The sequence below is a fragment of the Musca autumnalis genome, unplaced genomic scaffold (genome assembly GCF_047663935.1).
Source record: "Musca autumnalis isolate F117 unplaced genomic scaffold, ASM4766393v1 scaffold_3, whole genome shotgun sequence".
Lineage (NCBI taxonomy): Eukaryota > Metazoa > Arthropoda > Insecta > Diptera > Muscidae > Musca > Musca autumnalis.
The window spans coordinates 205,633,626-205,659,440 of record NW_027411866.1 but is presented as its reverse complement, the minus strand read 5'-3'; the positions used below and the strand labels follow the sequence as shown (position 1 = coordinate 205,659,440).

The window sequence follows — 25,815 nt, the reverse complement described above, 5'->3', positions numbered from 1 at the left end:
CAAAAGTACCATGTTATAATCTGTCACAATACATAGGCCAAATACTAAAACATATTATATCGTCGAAGTACAACATCAAAAACTCCATGGAACTAAAAGTAAAATTAGATTCAATATATTTGGATAAAGACGACATACTTGTCTCATTTGATGTAGTGTCACTATTTACAAATATACCTATACACTTAGCCATCAAAAATATACTTGACAACTGGGAAATCCTGCAACAAAAAACGACGATTCCTAAGCGAAGATTTATGGGTCTGTTGCAATTTTGTCTTATAGACAACAACTATTTCAAATTCGAAGAAACTATATATACCCAAACATACGGCATGCCAATGGGTAATCCACTCTCGCCAACGATTGCAGACATAGTTCTTGATGCACTATTGGATGACGTGATATCAGAACTCAAACAATTAAATATAGAAATGAAGTTAATATCAAAATACGTCGATGATATTTTTGCAGTAGTGGATAAGAAACATGTCGAAACCATCTTAAAACTATTAAACTCTTACCACACGAAATTGCAATTCACTGTAGAACTCGAAAAAGAAAACAAACTACCATATCTAGATATGACGATCATAAGAGAGAACAATAAAATTAAAACGAATTGGTATACTAAGGCGACATCTTCCGGACGTATGATTAATTACCTTTCAACTCAACCCAAAACCATGAAAATAAACACGGCAAATAATCTTATTAATAAAGTCTTCTACCTCAGCAACGAAGAATACATTAACACAAACAAAGAAAGAATCACGGAAATATTACTTAAAAACAATTATCCAAAATATATTATCAGCAAACTTATAAATACGAAATTAAAAAATATGACAAATGATAGAAAACAAAGTAAAAACCAAGAGATCCAATATTTTTACAGTCTACCGTACATACCCAAACTGACAGACAGCAACACTTTACGAACAATAACAACAATAAAAGAAACCAACACTGCAATTGCCTACAAATCCAACAACACACTACAGAGGATGTTCACAAAGAGAAACGAAACAGATAATCTAAAACAGAGTGACGTCGTCTATGAAATAACATGTAATGGTAAAGAAGGGGAGACGTGTAACAAAGTGTACGTTGGGACAACAAAAAGAATGCTTGGCACCCGGATAAATGAACACATAGCTGATGCAAAGAAAGGCAAAGAAAGTACCGCATTATCTCAACACATAAAGGAGAGCGGTCATTTTGCAGATTTTTTAAATGTTAGAATATTAGATAAAGAAAAAAGAGAGAACAAACGATACACTCTTGAGAGCTTACGCATCCAAGAGAGAATAAACAAATCTATAAACACCAAAGAAGATAAAGATAATATCAAACATCAATATTCAGTTGCATCATTTAAATTAGTACGGTTCTGTGATACACATAGGTTAAGTCTTTTGCTGCAATATTTTTTTATATACATTATTATTGATTATTTTTTAAATTATACAAATATCTGTCTTGTGAAGTCCAGTTTTTTTTTATAAAAATGAACATAATTAATAATCATGTTACAATAAACTAATTGTAAGTAAAAGATAAAAACCTAAAAATTCCAAAATTGTGCAATAAAAATGATGTATTCTTGTCGTAGGATTTCAAATAAAAACTCCTGATGAAGTTGGAAAAAGGCCAACGAAACGTTGAGTTGATCATGAAATAAATTAGTTTTATTTATTCCATCGAACAATTGACCTAATCAGCCCAGTGGAAACCACTATTATTGAATACATAATACTAAGGTCATAAACACAAAAAATCAAAGTGATTCGAGAGCAGTTTTAAAGTGAACTTATCCTAAATTTTATATGGGAATGGACAAATCCACATTTCAAACCTGATCTATATCTGATACATATATTAGGATGTGTAAAGTATGGACAGCAAAAATCAAAGCGATTCCAGAGCAGCTCCTAAAATTAACTTTTTCTAAATTTTGTGTGGGAGGTACCCAAAGGAATGGACCAATTGAGCTCATATTGAAACTTTATTTAAATCTGGTAGAAATTTCACGATGTGCAAAGTATCGTGCGCACAAATTTTTAGAGTTGGGCAATCTCGTTCAATTGAACGATCCGGATCACATAAACTAAGTTTGGACAAATGCTGAGGGTATAAAAATGGTGTAGTGACCCATAGATGGGTGTAGCAGTAAAAAGTGGTACTGTTGAGGTAGAGCTGCTTACTGTGTATATACCACCGATTAATAGCTGTGCCCTGCGTTATGTGCCCGATATTAGTTGCCTTCTAGAGGGCAATAACCGTTGAATGGCCATCATGAGCTTTGCCATTCTGACCTAGGTAATGACCACGTTTTGCACGGCGAATGAAAACACACCTACGAGAATGAGAGGAGATTACCACAGCTCGAGAGATATTACCATTGCGGCACCAGTTTCTGATAAATCCTAAATTCCCTTGACTCGAACAACTTCCTATCATCGTCTCCTTAAATAGACCACCCGACTTCATAACCTTTTTTCTGAACCATGGGGAAACGGATTGGCAAGGGTTCAGAGAAATTACAGGTCACCGTTTCAGAGAGCTGCCCATTGTCTCAGATCCTCGGATAGCTGAGAAAAACTTTCTGGGACATCACAACTGCTGCACCCGCTCTATACATACCTGCTGGTCGAATACCCGAAATCAGACCAAAATTTTCCAGTAGAGGCGACGGCACTAGCAAATGAGATTCGTCGTAGGAACACTGAAAACCCAAGAGTTGGAGATCGTACTCTAGATGTCAACAGGCTAGTAGGCGAACATAAGAGGAAAAAGTGGTTAGACCACTCTCGAATCCGGAAAGAAGGATAATAGAACGGCAGTTACTTTCGACGGCGTGACAGTAACTGACCCGAAGAGATGAGCGTGTTATTTTAAACAACAGTTTATGGAGCACCCGGAGAGTGATAGGGCGAAGAGGACTATGCTACGCCCTATAAGAAGAGCCCTCCCAGCAGAGGAGGTACCACCAGAATTTACGATGGCCGATGTTGCAGACGTCATACGAAAAGCGGAATCATCCACAGCGTTGAGTCCACTCGGAATTTCAATGATAATGCTTAAGCAACTGGATGAACCCGGAGTTGAGTATTTAACATGTGAAATCAATCTATCATTAGTCACCCATATTGTACTAAAAGCCTGGAAAGTTGGCAGGGTGGTTTCGCTATTGAGGAGAAGCTGTTTTCCAATTGTCCAACATCAAAATGGATTCCGGAAAATGCAACAACAACCTTACACGCCATAACTACACATATCAGTAGAGGACTGAACCAGAACAGACCGTGGGACCGAACAGTCATGGTTTATTTTAACCTATCGAAGACCTTCGATGCCATCAACCATATCAAGCTTTTCGAGGATATAGAGAAGACTACTCTCCAGCCGTGTTTGAAACGTTGGATATTCAATTATATGTGTGGACACTAGTCGTACGTTGAATTCAGGTACAAGGAGAGAGAACATTTCTTTCTAAGATCTATGAGCCAATATACGTTGGCGATGAATATCGACGTCGAATAAACCACGCGCTGTATCTGCTACACAACGACATCTGTATAGTCAAACGTATCGAGATACAACAATTGCGTTGGCTAGTCCATGCCATAAGAATGAGCCATGATGAACCCGCTAAAAAGGCGTATAAATACGGGCCGCATGGCGGCTCACGCAGAACTGGAATGGAAATCGTTTCTTAGTTCGGCTTATAGGACAGATGTTCTGAAGAGGGTCAATCAAGGAAACAAATAAGAAGTCTAAGACCAGTAGGGTCTTCGTTTTCCAAGGTGGAGTGAAATCTCCGGAACTGATAAACCTCTACCGCTCCTATATTCCACCGTCTCCAGACGGTAGTGTGATCGACAGGTATGCGGATGACTGTACGATCTCCAAGTCAGGTAGCTTCCTTCCCTGAAGACATTGTGAAAGACTGAACTCCTATTTGATTAATCTTACCACCTTTTTCCATGCGAGGAATATGCAAATATCCGGCACTAAATCTACGACCATTATGTTCATGACATGTACTGCAGAGGTGAGTACTGAGTTGAATCGAGTCGATGGTAGCAGAATTCCGACCACAAACTATGCCAAAATTCAAATGTCTCAGGTATCTGCGGCAAGCTGAGATCTAGGAAGAAGGTTCTCAAGTATCTTGCCCGCAGCACTTAGGCTGCCGATGAAGAAATGTTGTTGACCTCATATAATGCAATATGTCGGTCTGTGGTAAGCTATGCGGCACCAGCATGGTACAACATAAAGGAAAAATTTTGTTTTTCAAAATAGTCAGGCTTAATCCCATAGTCGTTGTTTTAATATGTTATTAAAACAACTTTAATTTATTAGTGGGAAAAAATTGGCGATGTTTACCAAGGGGTATGGCAGGCAAGGCTATAGTTTCAGATCTCGCCACAGATCTTCATCAGTTCCCTTGTTTCTTGTTTTTCAACAAGAAACTTTTTATACCCAAGTGTCAATTGCAAACAAGGGAACTGATGAAGATCTGTGGCGAGATCTGAAACTATAGTCTTCGCTGCCTGACCCCTTGTTAAACATCGCCAATAAACATCTAAAATAGTGAAAATATTTTTGGAAAAAATCAAGCGATATTTTGCAATAAAATTTCATCTGTGGCGCTTCCTTTATTAAACAAGTAAACAAGTATCAGTCGGCTTTGTCGTCAGATATATACCCTCAGCCTGTGTGAATTGAAACTTTCATCTACGGGTCATCTTAGAATTTTGTGGCCCTTTTTGGACATTTGAACTTGCCGACAAATGTGGATTAGGATTTAAGTTCAAAAGTGTTACGGAGGATGTACTTGAAAGAATGGACCGACATAGTCCATTATGGATGTGGATCTTATTTTGAGAGTCAATAGTTGACCCGTTCAAGAGGTATCCGGCATATAATTTTAGTGATATTTTTTAAATATTGGGGGAAATTACAGGAAGTTGTGGACCGGCATTGGCCATCTTCGAACTGAAACTAAGTTTGGACAAAATATGACGAACCCCATATTTTGAACTGTAATAAACTCAAAATGAAACGCGAGTTTATTATAAAAATGATTAAACTTTATTTTTTATTCAAAATGCAATTTGGCAGCTACGCTTCACAATGATGAGTGATTTGTTCTTCTTAAAACAAAGTTGCAGGTGGTCACCAAACAGCAATCCTGTTTTTGTAACGGCATCGTCAATTCTTGTTGTTGTTTATGTTTTTGGGATTGCTGAATTAGGAGAGTACCAGAGAGCGTGTGTGCTTGCGAGAATAGTTCTATGATTTTAATAAGTTATTTTGATATTGGTTTTTTGTTTACTCTCATTATAAATTACTTGGGCATAGCTACATACAGTCAGGGACAAAAGTTTACATACACCCCATAAATCTCGGGTTTTAGGACAAGTAATGACTTTTACGAAATTCCAAGTATGCAGTGTTATTTCTTCTCACTAATAAACAATATTTGAAACAACAAAAGTATAATCCATAATACAAATAACGGTAAATTTTACAAAAACCAAAAAATGGTGAGGACAAAAGTTTACATACACCCCAAGGAAATTGTGTATTACCGTAGAATTTATGGAATTAGCGGCAAATTTTATACATTTTATTGTTTCAGGGAACGTCTCTGGGTGCCCAAGATATATTTTAGAGAAACAAAAATAATTTTTGGGGCTTAAATGCCGTTATTTAAGGTCAGAATTCTAGTATTCCTCATCAATGCTGACCCTTGCTTAATTCTTTGCGTTTTAAGGTATTTTACTTTATAAAAAGCATAAAATTAGTGTCAGATGGCAAATTTTGAGACTCTAGAAAGTTTTGAAGTTGTTCTTGCTCATAATATACCTTCTTGGACGGCGATAAGGCACGTTTTCCCTGAGATTTCGCTCGATGTTAATAGATTCCGCCGAATTCTTTGCGCAAATTGCATACCGAAGGCCTTGAATTGCCTTGTAATATGGTCTGATACAATCCTTGGACATCAGTTGAACCAGAAATGTGAAATATTCTGTTACAAACCTGCTCCCAAAGCTTCCATAGCATCAAAATATAAACACTACCAAAAAAGCTTGAAATTTGTACCGTGAACAATGTCGTTTTTGTATTATGATAATTACCGTCACTATAGGGGCGAAAACTTTCGGATAATTGTACATTTCTGAGTCAATTAATGTCCAAGGATTGTATCAGACCATATTACAAGGCACTTCAAAGCCTTCTGGATGTAATTTTAGCAAAGAATTCTTCAGAATCTATTAACTTCAAGCAAAAGCTGAGAAAAAACGTGCATTATCGACTTCCAGGAAGGTATATTATGAACAGGAACAACTTCAAAGCTTTCTAGAGTCTCAAGATTTGCCATCTGACACTAATTTTATGCTTTTTATAAAGTAAAATACCTTAAAACGCAAAGAATTAAGCAAGGGTCAGCATTGATGAGGAATACAAGAATTCTGACCTTAAATAACGGCAATTAACCCGCAAAAATTATATTTGTTTCTCTAAAATATATCTTGGACACCCAGAGTCGTTCACTGAAACAATAAAATGTATAAAATTTGCCGCTAATTCCATAAATTCTACGGTAATACACAATTTCCTTGGGGTGTATGTAAACTTTTGTCCCCACCATTTTTTGGTTTTTGTAAAATTTACCGTTATTTGTATTATGGATTATACTTTTGTTGTTTCAAATATTTTTTATTAGTGAGAAGAAATAAAACTGCATACTTGGAATTTCGTAAAAATCATCACTTGTCCTAAAACCTGAGATTTATGGGGTGTATGTAAACTTTTGTCCCTGACTGTATGTTTTCAAATACATAGTTTTACATTGTTAACAGGGACGTAGTAAGAAATATAATAATTTGGAACACCACAACTACCCCCTCCTTAATTTTTTGCACAAACAAAATTTTGATTATTCAATTCAATTATCACTTCTTATAAAATTTTGTATTGTGAAAAAAATTTAATTCGATATTATATTATTTTTTGGTTTTCTTTCTCTTAAATTATACTTCACAATTTCTTTTTTATTATCAGGTAAAATTTGTGGTTCCTGATTTTCTTTTACAATTTCATTTTTTTCTTCAGTTTTATTTTCATTATGATTTTCTTGGATACTGGGAGAAATTTTTTGTAGCGGGTCTAAAATTGTACTTGGAATGTCCGGTTCTGGTTCCTTAGGTTTTATACAAGATATAATTTGGTTTGCATGACGTTTCCATATTTTACCATTATCCATTTCAATAATATAAGTCTGCTTTCCAATAATATCACGTATGAAACCTTTGGACCATGAAACTTTTCCCGGAACGGAATAATCTTTTACAATCACATTTTCCTTGATTCTAAAACAAGACTTTTTGCTACCCTTATAGTATTTCTTTTGATTATCTTGTTTGTTTTTGGCAAATTTTTCAATTTGTTTTAAACTTTTATTCATAACAATTCTCTTCGGATTGAGAAGATCCAATCGAGTTCTCAACTTTCTTTTATTAAACATTAAATAAGAGGGAGAAACACCCGTGCTCATATGAGTGGTGTTTCGATAGTCAAAGAGAAAACGACATAACACTCTGTTGAATTCCGACAATGGTGTATTTCTCAAACTGCATTTAAGAGCGTTTTTTATGGTTTTTAACCGCGTTTTCCGCCTGGCCATTTGTTGCTGGATTTCCTACTGGTGACGTAACTTGCTCAATACCATTCATTTTTAAAAACGTCCTAAACTCATTTGACACAAAAGATGTACCATTGTCCGAAACGACATATTTTGGCAAACCAAAACGAGCAAACAGTCCCCTCAAAACTGCTATTACGGCTGTACTCGTTGTATTTGTACCCATATCAATACATTCCAACCACTTGCTGCAACTATCCACTACCACCAGACACCAACGCTTCATAAACGGACCAAAAAAATCTATATGAATTCTCGACCACACTTCATCTGTTCTAGGCCACGGTATCAGTTCCTGCTGAGGTGGAGTTGGTCGTGTCATAAGGCATGGTTCACAAGATTTCACAACCATTTCCAAATCCTTGTTCTGACCGGGCCACCAACAACACTCTCGAGCCATAGCTTTCATCTTCACTATTCCCATATGGGACGCATGTAAGAAATTTAATAGATCCTTCCTAAACGCGGTTGGTATAATAACGCGATACCCCCAAAATATGCAACCTGACTCTTCCGACAATTCATGTCTTTTCAAAAAATAGGGTAATAACTCCTGATCAAGACATTTTTTCGGCCAGCCACCAGATATCAAATCCTTAACCTTCATCAAAATTTCATCCTTCTCTGTTCCATTGCGAATACTTTCGAAATTCAACAATTTGCTTTCACTGTGCATTACTTGCAAAAAATTCAAATAAACATTATTTGGGAACTGTTTTGAAGAAAAATCAGATTCTTTTGGGTATCTAGAAAAATAATCAGCAACGTTATATTTTGATCTAATATGCGACACATCAAACTGATAACCCGATAACGTTAGTGCAATACGCTGCAATCGGCTAGAAGCCATTAATGGAATTCCCTTCTTAGGGCCCAAAATATAATGAAGCGGTTTGTTATCTGTCACCAAAGTGAAATGACGTCCATACAAAAATTGATGGAATTTTGTAATACCAAATAAAATTGCTACCGCCTCTCGATCTAACTGCGAATACCTCTTTTCACAATCCGTTAATGTCCTAGACGCAAATTCAATTGGCCTCTCTATACCATTTTCTTCTATCTGTGACAACACAGCACCTACTCCAACTGGGCTTGCATCCACAGTTAATTTCGTTTTAAAATTTGCATTGAAATGAGCCAAACAATTTTCACTAAGCAAATGCTTTTTCAATTTGTCAACCGCAGCTGAACAAACGTCATTCCATTCAAATTCGGAATCCACTTTCAACAACTGGTGCAAAGGATGTAGTAATGTTGATACCTCTGGTACAAATCTTCTATAAAAATTTACAACTCCCAAGAATGCCTGGAGTTCTTTTACATTCTTTGGGTAAGGAATTTCGGCTATCTCCCGAACCTTATCCGGATTCATGTGCAATCCGTTTTTGTCAATTACGTGACCCAAATATTTAATTTTCTTACAGAAAAAATCACACTTCTCCGGGGACAACTTAAATCCAGCATTGGATAAAATTTTTAAAACATTTTCGAGCCTGTCTAAATGATGTTTTCTGTTACGAGCAGTAATTAAAATGTCGTCTAAAAAGACCACAACACCATCCATACCTGTAAATAAGGTATCCATAATTCTTTGAAAAATTGCTGGGGCCGAAGCTAGCCCATAAATTAGCCTCGTATATTGAAAAAGGCCCTTGGATGTCGAAATAGTAGTATATTTCCTGGATTCTTCATCCAATGGTATTTGTTGGTATGCCATGCTCAAATCTAACTTCGTAAATTCCTCCCCGCCATGTAGCTTTGAAAATATCTCTTCTATCCGCGGCAGAGGATACTTTTCCACTAATAAATGGGGATTAAGTGTGACCTTAAAATCACCACAAATACGAATATCACCGTTCTTCTTCAACACCGGCACTATAGGCGTTCCCCACTCACTATATTCAACCGGCTGCAACACACCTAATTCAACCAACTTTTCAATTTCCAACTCTACCTTATCTTTAATGGCTATAGGAAGTGGTCTTGGCCTAAAAAATTTTGGAACTGCGTCTTCTTTTACCTTCAACACTGCCTTACTCATCCTAAACAACCCAAGTCCACCATCAAACAAACTTCTAAATTTTGACATAAAATCCCGAACGACCTTGGAACCTGTCGAGGAATAATCCAAATTAGAAATTTTGATGCCAAACGTCTTCAAAAAGTTTCTACCTAATAGTGGTGGGCCCCCATTACGAATCACTACAAGCGGAATAACCTTGATCTTATTTCCGTATCTCACAGTTACTTCACACTCACCAATCGGGGTTATACTAACACCATTGTAAGCCCTTAACAGCATGTCTGTCTTTTTATACCCTCAGCCTTTAGGCTATGAAGGGTATATACACTTTCATACGGGCAAAATGTGCCTCATCGAAATAATGGTTTTAGACCCCAAGTATGTTTGGACGAAATGTGTTTCAGACAATTTGGAGTCGATTGAGCAATGTCCGTCCGTCTGTCTGTCTGTCTGTCTGTCTGGCTGGCTGGAGCGCACGATAACTCTCGAAGGGATGAACCGATTCGGTTCAAATTCTGACTTTCGTAATATTTTGTCCAAACTTAGTTTAAGTTCGAAGTTGAGCTATATCGGTCCACTCCTTCCGGTACCTCCCCCACAAAAGTTCGAAAATGTTCGGAAAATTTGTACGCACGATAACTCTTGAAGGGTGTAACCGATTTGGTCCATACTTTGCCCATCGTGGAGCGTGTACCAGACTTAGATCAGGTTTTAATATGGACTCAATCGGTCCACTCCGTCGGGTACCTCCCGCACAAAATTTTGGAAAAGTTCAGTTTAGGAACATCTCTCGAATCGCTTTGATTTTTGCTTTAGCAACTTGTATTCACTGCCCTCCATACAACGGTATAAGTTTCATCAGGGGCAAGTCCATACTTCCTGAGAAAATAGCCTGAAAGTTGCAAAAAAACCCCTATGACACCGTGTGAGGAGGTTGGAGGGCAAAATAACTCTCGAACAGGTCTGCCGATTCGGTCCAAAGTTTGGCCTTAGTAATATTTTGTCCAAACATAGTTTAACTTCGAAGATAAGCCATATCGGTCCACTCCTTCAGGTACCTCCCCCACAAAAGTTCAAAAATGTTCGGAAAAATTGTGCGTACGATAACTCTTGAAGAGAGTGGCCGAATTGGTCCACACTTTACACATCCTAATATATCTACCAGATATAGATCAGATTCAAATATGGACTATATCTGTCCACTCCATCCGGTACCTCCCACACAAAATTTCGGACACATGTTCACTTTAAGACCTGCTTTCGAATCACTTTGATTTTTGTTGAAGCAACTTGCTTTGCTGCCTCAATTGCGATGGTAAAAGTTGTTTCGGGGGCAAGTTCACATTTCTTGAGCAAACATCCCTGAAGTTCTAAAAAACCCTATGGTACCATACGTAGTGGCTGGAGATCCATTCTTTTTAGTATCTCCTCCGCAAAACTTTTGATCTTTAATCCTAATCAACATTTTTGTCAGTTCAAACGCCCAAAATTTTTAAAAGTCCCTAAATACATGCGTTTTTTGGAAAAAAAATTGTTTCAATATACAGGCTGAGGGTATATCTCTGTCGGCAAAGCCGACTGATACTTTTTTACTTGTTTAGTTTATGGTCACCGAAAAATTTGTCAAAAGTACACTCCGAAATCACATTATTTTCTGACCCAGTATCCAGTTCCATCACAAATGGTTTTTCATTAACAAAAATTTTAATTTTAATGGGGTCGTCACCAGAACTAGTAATGGAAAATAAAGATACATCGGTATTATCTAAATAATTAAAATTTTGAGATTTACACATTTTCTTTAAATGACCTCGCTGTTTACATTGATTACATTTGTAATTTCTGAACTTACAACTCTCGCTTTTGTGATTTTTGTAACCACACACACTGCACTGGTAATCACTCTGCTTCTGCTTGTGTTGTGACGTCATCTGCTTCGCTCCATCTCTTTTGCCGCAACCACCCTTACTTCGTTTAATAAAATTCAGATCTTGCTCTTGTTTCACCTCCACTGCATCGTACTGATGTTTTACATATTCGGCACTATTAGCAATTTTAACCACTTGCTCGAATTTAACCGTCACTGCCTCCAAAAAAATTTTGTCCCGGGCCGGACCCTTTTCCAGTCCCATCACGAACTTATCTCGAATGGCAGTTTCCAAACACGTTCCAAATTCACAGTTCACTGCTAATGACCTCACACGAACGGCCCATTCGTTTACCGTCTCCGTTGATGATTTTGTGGCATTATAAAATTTAAACCTTTCTGCAAAACCTGCTGTTTGAGGTGTAAAATGCCGGGTCATTGCCGCCGCACACTGTTCAAACGTCACTGTTGTAGCTTCCACTTTAGCCGGACTCATCAAATTTGTTAACAATATGTACGACGTCTCACATAGGGATGTTAGAAGAATTGCTTTTTTCTTTTCTTCAGCAACGATTTCGTTGGCAATAAAAAATTGCTGAAGTTGGTTCTGGAACACCGACCATACCTTTTGTGTATGATCAAAATATGGCACTTTTCCAATTATTGATGATTCCATTTTTCTGGACAAATTTTACTTTTAAATATTTGCAAACTTAGTTTTAACCTCGTCGCCACTGTAATAAACTCAAAATGAAACGCGAGTTTATTATAAAAATGATTAAACTTTATTTTTTATTCAAAATGCAATTTGGCAGCTACGCTTCACAATGATGAGTGATTTGTTCTTCTTAAAACAAAGTTGCAGGTGGTCACCAAACAGCAATCCTGTTTTTGTAACGGCATCGTCAATTCTTGTTGTTGTTTATGTTTTTGGGATTGCTGAATTAGGAGAGTACCAGAGAGCGTGTGTGCTTGCGAGAATAGTTCTATGATTTTAATAAGTTATTTTGATATTGGTTTTTTGTTTACTCTCATTATAAATTACTTGGGCATAGCTACATATGTTTTCAAATACATAGTTTTACATTGTTAACAGGGACGTAGTAAGAAATATAATAATTTGGAACACCACATGAACCAAATCGGTTAATCAGTTCGAGAGCTAGCGTGCTCTCCAACCACTACATATGGTGCTATAGGGGTTTTTTACACCATTCGGGCTGTTTTCTCAAAAAGTATGGACTGAAAAAACTTTAACCGTCGTAATGGACGCAGCGAACGCAAGTTGCTTCAACAAAAATCAAAGTGCTTCGAGAGCAGATCTTAAAGTGAACTTATCCGAAATTTTGTGTGGGAGGTACCCGAAGGAGTGGACAAATATAGTCCATATTCGTATCTAATCTATATCTGGAAGATATATTAGGATGTGTAGTGTATGGACCAAATCGATCTCCCCTTCAAGAGTTATCGTGCGCACAATTTATCCGAACATTTTTGAACCTTTGTGGGGGAGGTACCTGAAGGAGTGGACCGATACTACGAAGGCCTAATTATGGACCGAATCGGCAGATCCGTTCGAGAGTTTTCTTGCTCCAAGCACTACACATGGTGTCAATACGGTTTTTTGTTTTGCAGCTTTCAGGTTTTTTTCTCAGAAAGTATAGACTTACCGCAAGTGAAACTTGAATAAAAGTTATTACAACAAAAATTAAAGCGATTCGACAGCAGGTCCTAAACTGAACTTTTCCGAAATTGCCTTCTGAAATGTTGTGTAGGAGGTACCCGAAGAAGTGGACCGATTGAGTCCATATTGGAACCTCATCTAAGTCTGATAGAAATTTCTCGATGTGCAAGGTATCTACCACATCGTTTACTCCCTTCAAGAGTTATAGTGAGCACAAAATTTCCCCACATTTTCGAACTTTCGTGGGAAAGAAGTGGACCGATATAACCTATTTTCGAACTTAAACGTAGTTTGACAAAATATTATAAAAGCCAAATTTTGAGCCGAAACGGTTGATCCGTTCGAGAAACGGTTGATCGGTTCGAGAGTTACCGAGCGCTCCAGCCAGAAAGATAGACAGACTGAAACAGACCTGGGCTCAAAAACCATTACTTCGATAAGGCACATTTTGCCCGTATGAAATTCTATATACCCTCGTTAGCAAAAATACCGAGGGTATAAGAATATAATTACATATTTTCCATTTTCTTTAATTGCTTAAATATTATTGAAATATTTTAGAAAAAAGCTTATGCGATTTTTTTAAAATTTGAATTGCATATTTTTAGAAAAGTTTGCATTTTTTTTAATTGTGAAAATATTTTTGTAAAAAATCGCACTATTTTTTAAAAAAAAAATTCGGCCTGCAACAATTTTATTTTTCAACTTGTCCCATTTCCATTCACCTTAGTGGCTACTTAAAAACGAAAAGGCAGGCAGAATCTTTCATTTGAAATATTTTTAAGGCAAATGTTGAATATAGTTGGATTTGTATTGGCTATCATGTACTATTTTCTTAACACGTAAAATAACTTTTAAACTGTATAACGAAATAAAAAATTTATATAAAATTAAAAATATTTTTTTAATTTTCTTATACATTTTAAATGAAAATAGTTTTCTAAAAAAAATAAATAAAACATAAAGTAATGTATATAAATAAAAATCAAATGTCGTTCGTTGGTAATGGCATCAGTTGAGAACGGCTGGACTGATTTCGATAATTCTTTCTGTAAAATGTGCGCCATAACCCTACTTGGGTTCTTATGCAAAGAAAATTTGACACACGCCCACTTTTTTCAATTTTAAATTTTTATCATTTCTACAAAAACTACTAAACCGATTTACCTGTAATTGCCAGGGAATATACAGGGATGGCCCCCGGTTTAAATAGGATACAAATTTAGTTGAATTTCGGAAGGGGTGGAGTACCTCCCCTATACCCTATTTCTTTAAAAATGCTCTATTTATATAAACGCCCACTTTTTTCAATTTTCAACTTTTACCATTTCTACAAAAACTACTAAACCTATTTTCCTGAAATTGCCACGGAATGTATAGGGATGTTTCCCGGTTAAAAAAGGGTTCCAAATTTAGTTGAATTCCTGAAGGTTTGGGGTACTTCCCCTATACCTTATTTCTTTAAAAATGCTATATCTATATAAATAAAAATTACGACATTTGCATATGTGCAAAAATTACGAATGTTGAGGTTGGGTACCTTTCCCACGCCTTTCTTTAAAACGCTATATGTATAAGCCAAACTTATGATTTGGAGCCAAAATAAATATGTTATATCTAGAAAACTGATTACTACTCCCACTCTTTTCAATACACAATTTTCCAAAACTACTGAACCTAATTTCATGAAATTTTTAAAAAAAAATGTTCAGGAATGTCCCGTGGTCCAAAATGCTATATATTTGTAGACGAGTTTCGGGGGCCTATTGTTTTCTAATCGCTATATTTGCTAAACTTATGAGTGCATCGGCTTGCAAATTGCGATGGTTGCGCACCCGATTAAGAATAACGATATATTTACAAATTTCCTTAAATGGTGAGGTTCAAAGGCCCATCAGGCATGAAAAACTAAAACATATAAGTCTCAATAAGGGGGAGATTTAGACTTATTTTTTTTTTAACTTTTATAATTAGATTGCTTTATTGTAAAGACATGGGACGTGGACGATAACAAATCCTAAGCAGCGTCAATGGGCACAAAATTCGAAAAGGTCCATAAGAGAGAAGAAAGGTTAGAAACAAAATCTGTTGATAAATTTAAAATCCTCCTCGGTTTGACAATGGACCGATAAAGTGAAGTAGAAAATTTCTGTTTTTGAATTGTCAAGCATAAAGTCCATAAAAAATGTCCAATAAAACTAATTACGACGGACCAGCAAAATAAAATGCGAATCGTATAAAATAAATATTTAAATTAAAAAAACGGACATAACTCTCATTGTGAGGACATTGCTCCCAAAATAGTTTTGAGAGTTATGTCCGTTGGGAGTTATGTCGCGGCAGGCATACAAACATTACTACTATTACAAGAGCAACAAAATAAGATCCGCTATCAGAATAAACAATGCATCCATTCTCCGCAACACTTTTGAGCCTAAGTCCAAATCCATATTTTTGTCGGCCTACAAAATTCTGACATAAATGTTTTAGAAACGGATTTTGGTTGTATAGATAGATTCACACAGACTGTGGCAAAATCTCTGTTGGCAAAAGCTACAGATACTTTTTGCTTGTTATTTTTTTTTTAATAATTTAAATAATTTGAATTGCCACATTATTCACATTATTTCTTACTTCTTTTCAGGTAAGTTGCTGCTTTTTTACTATGTTTTTGCCTTATTATAATAAACAATAAGGACAAATTTTTACGTAAGTTAATTATAACCTTTTTAAAGATATTTTTAATTTCAAATATATTCCCACTAACGAAATGTTAGGTTAGCTTCACACTTCCACAGAACAATAATTGGGCAGATTGACTACTCTACAAAATTATCTTTCTCTACAAATTCTTAAAAAGGCAAAGATTTAGATTTTCGATGCTACACCCGAATGTAGTGTCCATTAACCGAAACCACAAATCATCATCTTGACCCTTGTCTAAGTTTAGCCTCTTTTCGTATTATAACTCTGCAGTAGCCCTTTCAGTCCATTAGCTAATTGTTCAAAATTTCCCGATGCTATTAGACTAGAACAACATTTGAAACAACCAGTAAACTTTTTTATTGTTTTCATTTGCTCTTCATTAAACATAGCTTTAAAAGCAGCAATAAAAACTGGTTCTGAAAAATATGTGCAAATCCACTGAGATTGTGTCATTGTCACGTTGCAATAAAATTCCATTCATAAAAACCAACAACAAGACCCGAACAACAAAAAATGATATCCATTCATCATAACAATTCCCACTTCGCGAATTTTCCTAGCCTTACAATCAGCGGCGCTGAAAGCCTGTCGCCAAACGCTTTTACTCCTTTTCGTTTTTATTGTCTATTGTAAATCTCGTATAAACGTTTAACATCGGTTGCTCATGTTGAGAATATTCGAAGGGCTTTGTTTATATTCATGCTCAACTCAGTTCAGTTTGGGTTCAGGAGGCTCAGTACAACAAACAACATTCACAGTAACAGAAGTCTTCCCACAAAAAAATGCAGACTCAGGCGACATCATTTGGCTCAATGAAAAGACAATCAAGTGCCAAACAATGATGATGATGATGGGGACGACGGCGACAACAACAATGTATATTAAAATAACTACAACACTGGGTGAGAATGAAGATGTTTTGGACAATGTTGTTGTCATCAGCTGAACGAAGTGGGTAACTGTTGTTGTGTGTTCGGCAAGCAATGTTGGAAATATCCATTGTTATGAAATATAAATATAATAAAGGCGACCTTAATTCAAACTGCCGCTTTTAGGTGCCTCTGTAGGGTAGACTTGTGCTAAAGGAACTACATGGAACTATCTCGTTCACTTCGCAGTTCCAATGGCCCATATTTTTTCTTTGAACAGACTGCGTATACTTAATATCACACGTTAAATTTTGTGATGTTACTTATACGTTTTGGGACTAGTACAAGGAACTAAGAACTATATTACTCAATTCTAGTGTAGGGCCGGCAACCAATTTATGTGGTATTGTGCTCTGCTTTGTGACCCATCAACAATGTGCGATATGTTCGAGTCCAGTAGTTATCATTATAGAATACTGGTAGCAGACATGTCTACTTATAGAAGAAAGAAAGGACTTCCTATAGAGGACCAGACTTGTAAAAGACCAGAACATCTTCCTGTGAAAATTGGAAGGTCTTCCTAGAAGATAGAGAAGAAAGTCTTTCTTGAGGAAAGTTCTTCCTATTGAAACTAGATCTTCCTAAAGAATCAAGAAGGTGTTCCTCCACAAAACAAAAAGATATTCAAAAGGTCTTCCCATATAAGACCAGAAGGTCTTCAAAATCTTATTTTAGATGACCACAAAGTCTTCTTATAGAAAACCAGTAGGTAATCTTATCGAAGACCAGAAGGTCGTATATAAGGCCAGAAGTTCTCCTTATAGAATAGGTCTTCCAAAAACGCAAGAAGGTGTTCCTCCACAAGACAAAAATATGACCACAAGGCTTTCATATATAATACTATATGAAGGCCTTCCAGAAGGTCTTCTCACAGAAGACCACAAAATCTTTTTATAGAATACCACAAAATCTTCTTTTAGAAGACCTCAAAATCGTTTTATAGAAAACCAGTAGGTAGTCTTTTAGAAGACCAGAAGATCGTATGGAAGATCAGAAGTTCTCCTTATAGAATATGTCTTCCTAAAAAAGCAAGAAGGTGTTCCTCCACAAGACAAAAATATATTCAGAAGGTGTTCCTATATAGGATCAGAAGGTCTTCATTTGGAGGTCGTCCTAGAAGCTTTCTCATAGAAGACTACAAGGTCTTCTCACAGAAGACTATATGAAGGCCTTCCAGAAGGTCTTCTCAGAGAAGACCACAAGATCTTTTTAAAGAAAACCACAAAATCTGCTTTTAGAAGACCACAAAATCTTCTTATAGAAAACCAGTAGGTAATCTCATAGAAGACCAGAAGGTCGTACAGAAGACCAGAAGTTCTCCACTATAGGAAAGCAACAGATATTCTCACAGAAGATTACGAGGTCTTCTTTTAGAAGACCAGAAATTCTCCTTATATAAAACAAGATGGTACTCTTTTGGAAAAAAGACCAGAAGGTCGTCTTATAGAAAACCAGAACATCTTCTTATAGAAGACCAGAAAATCTTCTTATAATAGATCAAGTAAGAGATTCGGAAAGATTCGGTCAGAGGGTCTTCTTATCCAAGACCGGAAGTTCTTCCTATAGAAGGCTAGATGGTCTTTCCAAAAATGATCAGAAGGTCTTCTTATAGCACAACAGAAGTTAGAAGTCGAAGACCAGGACATCTTCTTATAGAAGAAAAAAGGTCTTTGAGCAGAAGACCCGAAGTCATTATAAGAGGTTTTCCTATGGAAAACTAGAACGATTTACATAGGTGAACAAAGGGCCCTTTTTATTCAAGTCCAGGTGTTATGTTTGGATAGAAGACCAGAGGGTCTTCAGAAGATCTTCTAACAGATGACCAGAAGTACTTTTACAGAAACCAGAACGTGGAGGATTTCTTATAGAAAAACAGAAGGATTTCTCTTAGATGACCAGAAGGAAAAAACAGAAGGTCTTCTTAACAATACCGGAAGGTCTCCTTATAGAAGACCAGAATGTCTTCTTATAGAAGAACAGAAAGTCTTCTTATAGAATGCCGGGAGGTCATATTATAGAAGACCAGAAGGTCTTCCTTTAGAAGACCATAAGGTATTTTTATAGAAGACCAGAAAATCTTCTTCAGAAGGTCTTCTTATAGAATACCAGAAGGTCGTCTTATAGAATACCAGAAGGTCTTCTTCTAGAAAGCCAGAAGGTCTTCTTATATAAGACTATAAGGTCATCTCCTAAATAAGCAGAAGTTGGACTTATAGAAGAAAAAAGGTCTTTGTAAAGAAGATCCGAAGTTATTATTAGATGTTGTCTTATAGAAAACCAGAAGGACTATTTTTAGATGACCAGAAGGGTCTTCTTATAAAATGACGGAATATCTTCCTATAATAGACCAGGAGGAACTCTTATAAGAAGTTTTCTTATAGAAGACCAGATGGTTTTCAGAGGGTCTCCTTATAGAAGGTCTAAAAACTAGAAGAAGGTATAAAGACTAGAAGGTCTTCCTTTACAAGACCACAACGTCTTGCTATAGAAGTCCTGCGGATTTCTTGTAGAAGGTCAGATGATCTTTGTATGGAAGGGAAGGGATTGCTTTAAAAGACTCGAAGTTCTCCCAATAAAAGACCAGCATTTCTTCCTATATACTTTCCATAGGCCAGAAGAAGACAAGAAGATATTCCTTTAGAAGACAAGTCGAGTCATCTTATAGAAGGTTTTTTATAGAAGACCCGAAGGTATTTGTACATGAAACACGAAGTTGTTCTTATATAAGACAAAAAGGTCTTCTTATTGAAAACCGGAATGTCATCATATAGATGACCAAAAAGTCGTGTCCTACATGACCAGAAGTTCAAGGAGATATAGGAGACCAGAAGGCCTCGCTATAGAAGAAGAGATGGTGTCGTTATTGAATTCCGCAAGGTCTGGGTATAGAAGACCTGAGGTTTTATAGGAGACCCACCGATCTTCGGATGGAGGACCAGAAGGAAGAAGATCAGAAGTTATTCCTTGAGAAGATTGGAAGGTATTCTTATAAAAGAGCAGACCGTATTCCTATAGAAGATTAGAAGACCTTCACAAAGATGACCAGAAGGTTTCTCTATAAAAGACCCAAAGGACTTTCCACAGAATGTGTTCATATAGAAGAAAAGAAGGTATTCTTGTACAAGACGAGAGGGTCTCTTTATAAAAACCAGAAGGTATTTGTATAGAAGACCAGATGACGTTCCTATAGAAGACCAGATGCCTCGAATAGACGACCAGATGACGTTCCTAAAGAAGACCAGGTGACCTTCGTATGGAACACTAGGTAGCCGTCGTATAGAAGACTAGGTGGACTTCGTTTGGAAGACCAGGTAGCCTTCGTATGGAAGACTATGTAGCCATCGTATAGAAAAACATAAAGTCTTCGTATAGAAATCGTTTAAGGCCAAAAGGTCTTCGTAGAGATAGGAGACCAACATTTTTTAGAGAAGACCAAAAGGTCTTGCTGTAGAATACCACAAGATCTTCTGGTCGAAAACCAGAACGTCTTCCAATCGGGAAGGTTGTCCTAGAGAACAGCAGATGTTTTTTGTAGAGGGCCAGAAGATCTACTTATAGTAGATCTGAAGCTCTTCGTATAAAAGACTAAAAATCTTCTTATAGAAGACTAGAGGCTCCTAGAAGATATTCTCATATAAAACCAGTTGGCGCTCTCAGTCTGCCTTGTTTGTTTTCGCAACGGAACCAAAAAAATCTCTATGCAAATCGCCATATCCAGATGTTTATGCAGGCCTTACAAAATGGAAACAAACAAAACAATAGTTGTCATTTTTTTATTATTTATTTACATACATACATATGTACATACTATGTACATACATATTTATTTATTTTTTTGTCCACCATGGATATCGAATCTGCTCAAGGCAAAGCTTTTTAATTTGTTTTGTTTCATTTTTTTGTTCATTATTCTATATTAATGGTTGTTGTCTTTCTCCTCCACATCCTGCATGACGTTTGTATGGTAAGCGAAAAAATGTCTTTGTGTTTATTTACTCTGTATCAATCGGAGTCAAATAAAAACAGCAACAACAACAACAAAGAAATTTAAATAACCCAAAACGGCAGAAAGAAACGATCATTCTTTGGGAAGAGTATTTGGTTGTGTCATTATTGTAATTGTTGGTGGGTGTTATTAGATATGTGCGTCAGCACCAGCAGCTTGCCGGAATTGCCTCAACCAACACATGGACATGGACATGGACACGCACACACATTCAACCATTACGTAAGCTGAGCTGATAGCCTTCATAGCATTTGCAAATGCCTTGAGCAATGTCATGTTTTTGCAATGGGATTTTTTGTCTGTTGCTTTCACTTTTTTCGAGGTGGTCATTTCACTGCCACCAGAAAATTGCTGGAAATGTTTCAATCCTTATGAAGGAGATAATAGTTACATATGAATGTGCATATGCATATAGGAATGTGTTATATTAAATATCCTAAAGGGGAGTATGGTCATCTCGAGTAGCTGGAGGGATAATGTATTGGTAGTTTTTTTTTTGTTCAGTTTTGTTTATCCTACGAAATAAACAAATGTAAGTATTATAACCGCCATCTCTCTACTCTCGTCTTGAAGTAGCAACTGATCTGAAAATTAAATGAGGTATGGTGATGGAGGCAGGCACATTCATTCCGATTGCTCAACAGGATAATTTGCAACATTTTTCTTCTCTTTGTTACTTTTTTAATTAAAATATACAGCTCTGATTCGGCGTACATGATTTTAATTGCATTTAATATATGTACATAACATATTACTTATAAAGAAGAAGGACTTATTTAAAATTGAGAAGATATTTTTAATATTGGTCACGTTTCTTAAATAGCTCCCACAAAAAGGTTTTCCTGAAATAAACAGAAAGTCTTTTATTAAAAGACCAGAAAGTTTTCTTATAAAACACCTGAAGGAGTCTTATAGAAGGCCAGAAGGGTTTCTTATGTAAAGCCAGAGGTTCTTCCCATAGAATATCATACGACAAGCAGGCTTTTTTTAGATAGACAGAAACAGAAACAAGTAAAAAGTCGTTAAGTTCGGCCGGGCCGAATTTTTTATACCCTCCACCATAAAATAGTCTTAATTAAAATGGAATAATTAGGGTCCTTTCACAAATTTAGGTGTAACAACTTTTCGACAATGGATAGACTCCTACTGCCTCCCAATATTGCTTAAATTACACTGTGAACACAAATGTTGGGGCAGAGATAATTCCTTTTGGAGATGAATGCCCGCCGTGAGTCGAACTTCCGCGTTATGGCGTGATGAAGTTTTTGCAAGAGACCCTGTAAGCAATCATGCATTAGCATTATACCTTTGTTTGTTGTTTTTGTAGAGCACTTAAGCAACAGTGAACAAAGATATAACGCTAATTCCTGATGGCCCACAGGGTCTCTAACAAAAATTTCATCACGCCATAACGCGGAAGTTCGACTCACGGCGCATCTGTCCTTCGGGGTTCATAATATACTCACCAAGGCCTTTCTTCCCCAAGAGGAATTTTCCGTGCCCCAGACTTTCACCTCCATTTTCTTGCACAGTGTTATCTAATCTAATCTAAAAAAAAAATGTGTTCAGCTAGGCGAAAGGTACCACCTACGGGGCTATATCAAAGAGTCAACCTATCTTTAAATTTTTTTGGCGGAAAAGTTTTATAGCTGCAGGGAACATCAAGAGTCAAATTGAAGGTAGTTTCATCAAAACAATGTAGACCCTCAAAAATGGACACATGTTGACGAACTATAGTGAAGAATTTTCGTGACCACTGAAAATTCCCGAAAATCGGAAGGTACAGTTATATGGGGGGATATACCAAAACATGGACCTATATTGACGATTATTTTCGAATAGACAAAATTGTAGATAAAATTCTCAAAATACCGATCATTAAAGCTAAAATTCTCAAAATACCGAAAATCGGGAGATGCCGTTTTTTGGGGGCTATACCAAAACATGGACCTATGTTGACGATGTTTGGTGGAGATGTTTCATGACCACTGAGAACCTCAAATGGCAAATTACAGCTAGTTCGATTAAAAATTGTAGCTAAATTGTCAAAATACCGAAAATCGGGAGGTACGGTTATAAGGGGGCCATACCAAAACATGGACCTATGTTGACGATGTTTGGTGTAGATGTTTCATGACCACTGAGAACTTCAAATGTCAAATTACAGCTATTTCGGTTAAAACATGTAGCTGAAAATCCTCAAAATACCGAAAATCGGGACGATGTTTGGTGGAGATGTTTTATGACCACTGAGAACTTCAAATGTCAAATTGCAGATAGTTCGGTTACAAACTGTGGCTATAATTCTCAAAATACCGAAAATTGGGAGGTACCGTTATATGGGGGCTATACCAAAACATGGACCTATGTTGACGATGTTTGGTGGAGATATTTCATGACCACTGAGAACCTCAAATGGTAAATTACAGCTAGTTCGGTTGAAAATTGTAGCTAAAATTCTCAAAATAGCTAAAATCGGGAGGTACCGATATATGGGGGCTATACCAAAACATGGACCTATGTTGACGATGTTTGCTGGATATGTTTTATGACCACTGAGAACCTCAAATGGCAAATTACAGCTAGTTCGATTAAAAATTGTAGCTAAAATTCTCAAAATACCGAAAATCGGGAGGTACTGTTATAAGGGGGCCATACCAAAACATGGACCTACGTTGACGATGTTTGGTGGAGAAATTTCATGACCACTGAGAACCTCAAATGTTAAATTGCAGGTAGTTCGGTTAAAAATGTTGGCTAAAATTCTCAAAATACCGAAAATCGGGAGGTACCGTTATATGGGGACTATACCAAAACATGGACCTATGCCCATATCCTTTGGGATATAAGTTTGTTGATTACTAGGAACCCTAAGTGCCAAATTGTAGCTAATTCGGTCTGCAAATGTGGCGAATAACGTCAAAATACCTCAAATCCGGAGGTACCGTTATATGGGGGCTATACCAAAGAGTGGACCGATATAGCCCATCTTCGAACTTGACCTGCCTATGGAAAAAAGACCCTCGGGTGCAACATTTCAGCACTCTATCTCAATTATTGCGGACGCTAGAGTGATTACAACAGACGGACAGACGGACATGGCTAGATCGTCTTAGAATTTTATCCTGATCAAGAATGCATATACTTTATACGGTCGCAAATGATTTGTTCGATGTGTTACATACGGAATGACAAACTTAATATACCCTCCATACTATGGTGGAGGGTTTAAAAAATGTGTTCAGCTAGGTGAAAGGTACCACCTACGGGGCTATATCAAAGAGTCAACCTATCTTTAAATTTTTTGACGGAAAAGTTTTATAGCTGCAGGGAACTTCAAGAGTCAAATTAAGGGTGTTTCATCAAAACAATGTAGACCCTCAAAAATGGACCCATGTTGACGAATTTTAGTGAAGAAATTTCGTGACCACTGAAAATTCCCGAAAATCGGGAGGTACAGTTATATGGGGGGATATACCAAAACATGGACCTATATTGACGATTATTTGTGAATTGACAAAATTATAGCTAAAATTCTCAAAATACCGATCATTGCAGTTAGTTCGGTTAAAAATTGCAGCTAAAATTCTCAAAATACCGAAAATCGGGAGATACCGTTATATGGGGGCTATACCAAAACATGAACCTATGTTGACGATGTTTCGTTGGAGATGTTTTATGTCCACTGAGAACTTCAAATGTCAAATTACAGCTATTTCGGTTAAAACTGTAGCCAAAATTCTCAAAATACCGAAAATTGGGAGGTACCGTTATATGGGGGCTACACCAAAACATGGACCTATGTTGACGATGTTTGTTGGAGATGTTTCATGACCACTGAGAACCTCAAATGTCAAATTGCAGATAGTTCGGTTACAAATTGTGGCTAAAATTCTCAAAATACCGAAAATCGGGAGGTACAGATATATGGGGGCTATACCACAACATGATCCTTTGTTGACGATGTTTCGTGGATATATTTCATGGCCGCTGAGAACCTCAAATGTCAAATTGCAGATAGTTCGGTTAAAAATTGTGGCTAAAATTCTCAAAATACCGAAAATCGGGAGGTACCGTTATATGGGGACTATACCAAAACATGGACCTATGGACCATATCCTTTGGGATATAAGTTTGTTGATCACTAAGAACCCTAAGTGCCAAATTATAGCTAATTCGGTCTGCAAATGTGGCGAAGAACGTCAAAATACCTCAAATCCGCAGGTACCGTTATATGGGGGCTATACCAAAGAGTGGACCGATATAGCCCATCTTCGAACTTGACCTGCCTATGGAAAAAAGACCCTCAGGTGCAAAATTTCAGCACTCTATCTCAATTATTGCGGACGCTAGAGTGATTACAACAGACGGACAGACGGACATGGCTAGATCGTCTTAGAATTTTATCCTGATCAAGAATATATATACTTTATAGGGTCGCAAATGATTACTTCGATGTGTTACAAACATAATGACAAACTTAATATACCCTCCATACTATGGTGGAGGGTATAAAAACGGAACAATTACGTTTCCTTATAGAAGACTAGAAGCTCTTCCTATAGAATACCAGAATGTCTTCTTAAAGAAGACCAGGTCCTCTTAAAGGATACAAAAATGTCTTCTTATAGAAGACTAGAAGGTTTATGTAGAAGAGCAGAAAGTCTATCTGTAGTTTACAAAAATTCTTTCTGTAGATGACCAAAAATTCTTTCAACAGATGACTAGAAGGTGTTCCTATAGAAACCCAGAAGTTCTTCCTGTAGAAGACCAGAAAATCTTCCAATGCCATTCCTTCAGGTTCCTCATTTGCAAAATGGCCAGAAAGTCTACCCATATAAGACCAGAATGTATTCCTATAGAAGCCGAGGGGGCCTTTC

The 25,815-nt window shown here is 36.8% G+C and overlaps 1 protein-coding gene across 4 annotated transcripts in view; it reads left to right on the top strand.

Annotated features, from left to right (window-relative positions):
* Positions 1 to 25,815, top strand: part of Nmdar2 (glutamate ionotropic receptor NMDA type subunit 2) — a 545,795-nt gene that overhangs the window by 182,244 nt on the left and 337,736 nt on the right. The window contains exon 1 of one of the 4 annotated variants that reach the window (XM_073976410.1): positions 1,360 to 1,548. The exons of 2 other annotated variants lie outside the window; for them this stretch is intronic. The gene's annotated coding sequence lies outside the window, so the exon portion shown is untranslated. Of the gene's footprint in view, positions 1 to 1,359; positions 1,549 to 25,815 lie in introns of those variants that run through there. One more of the 4 variants, XM_073976411.1, reaches the window with a different exon arrangement.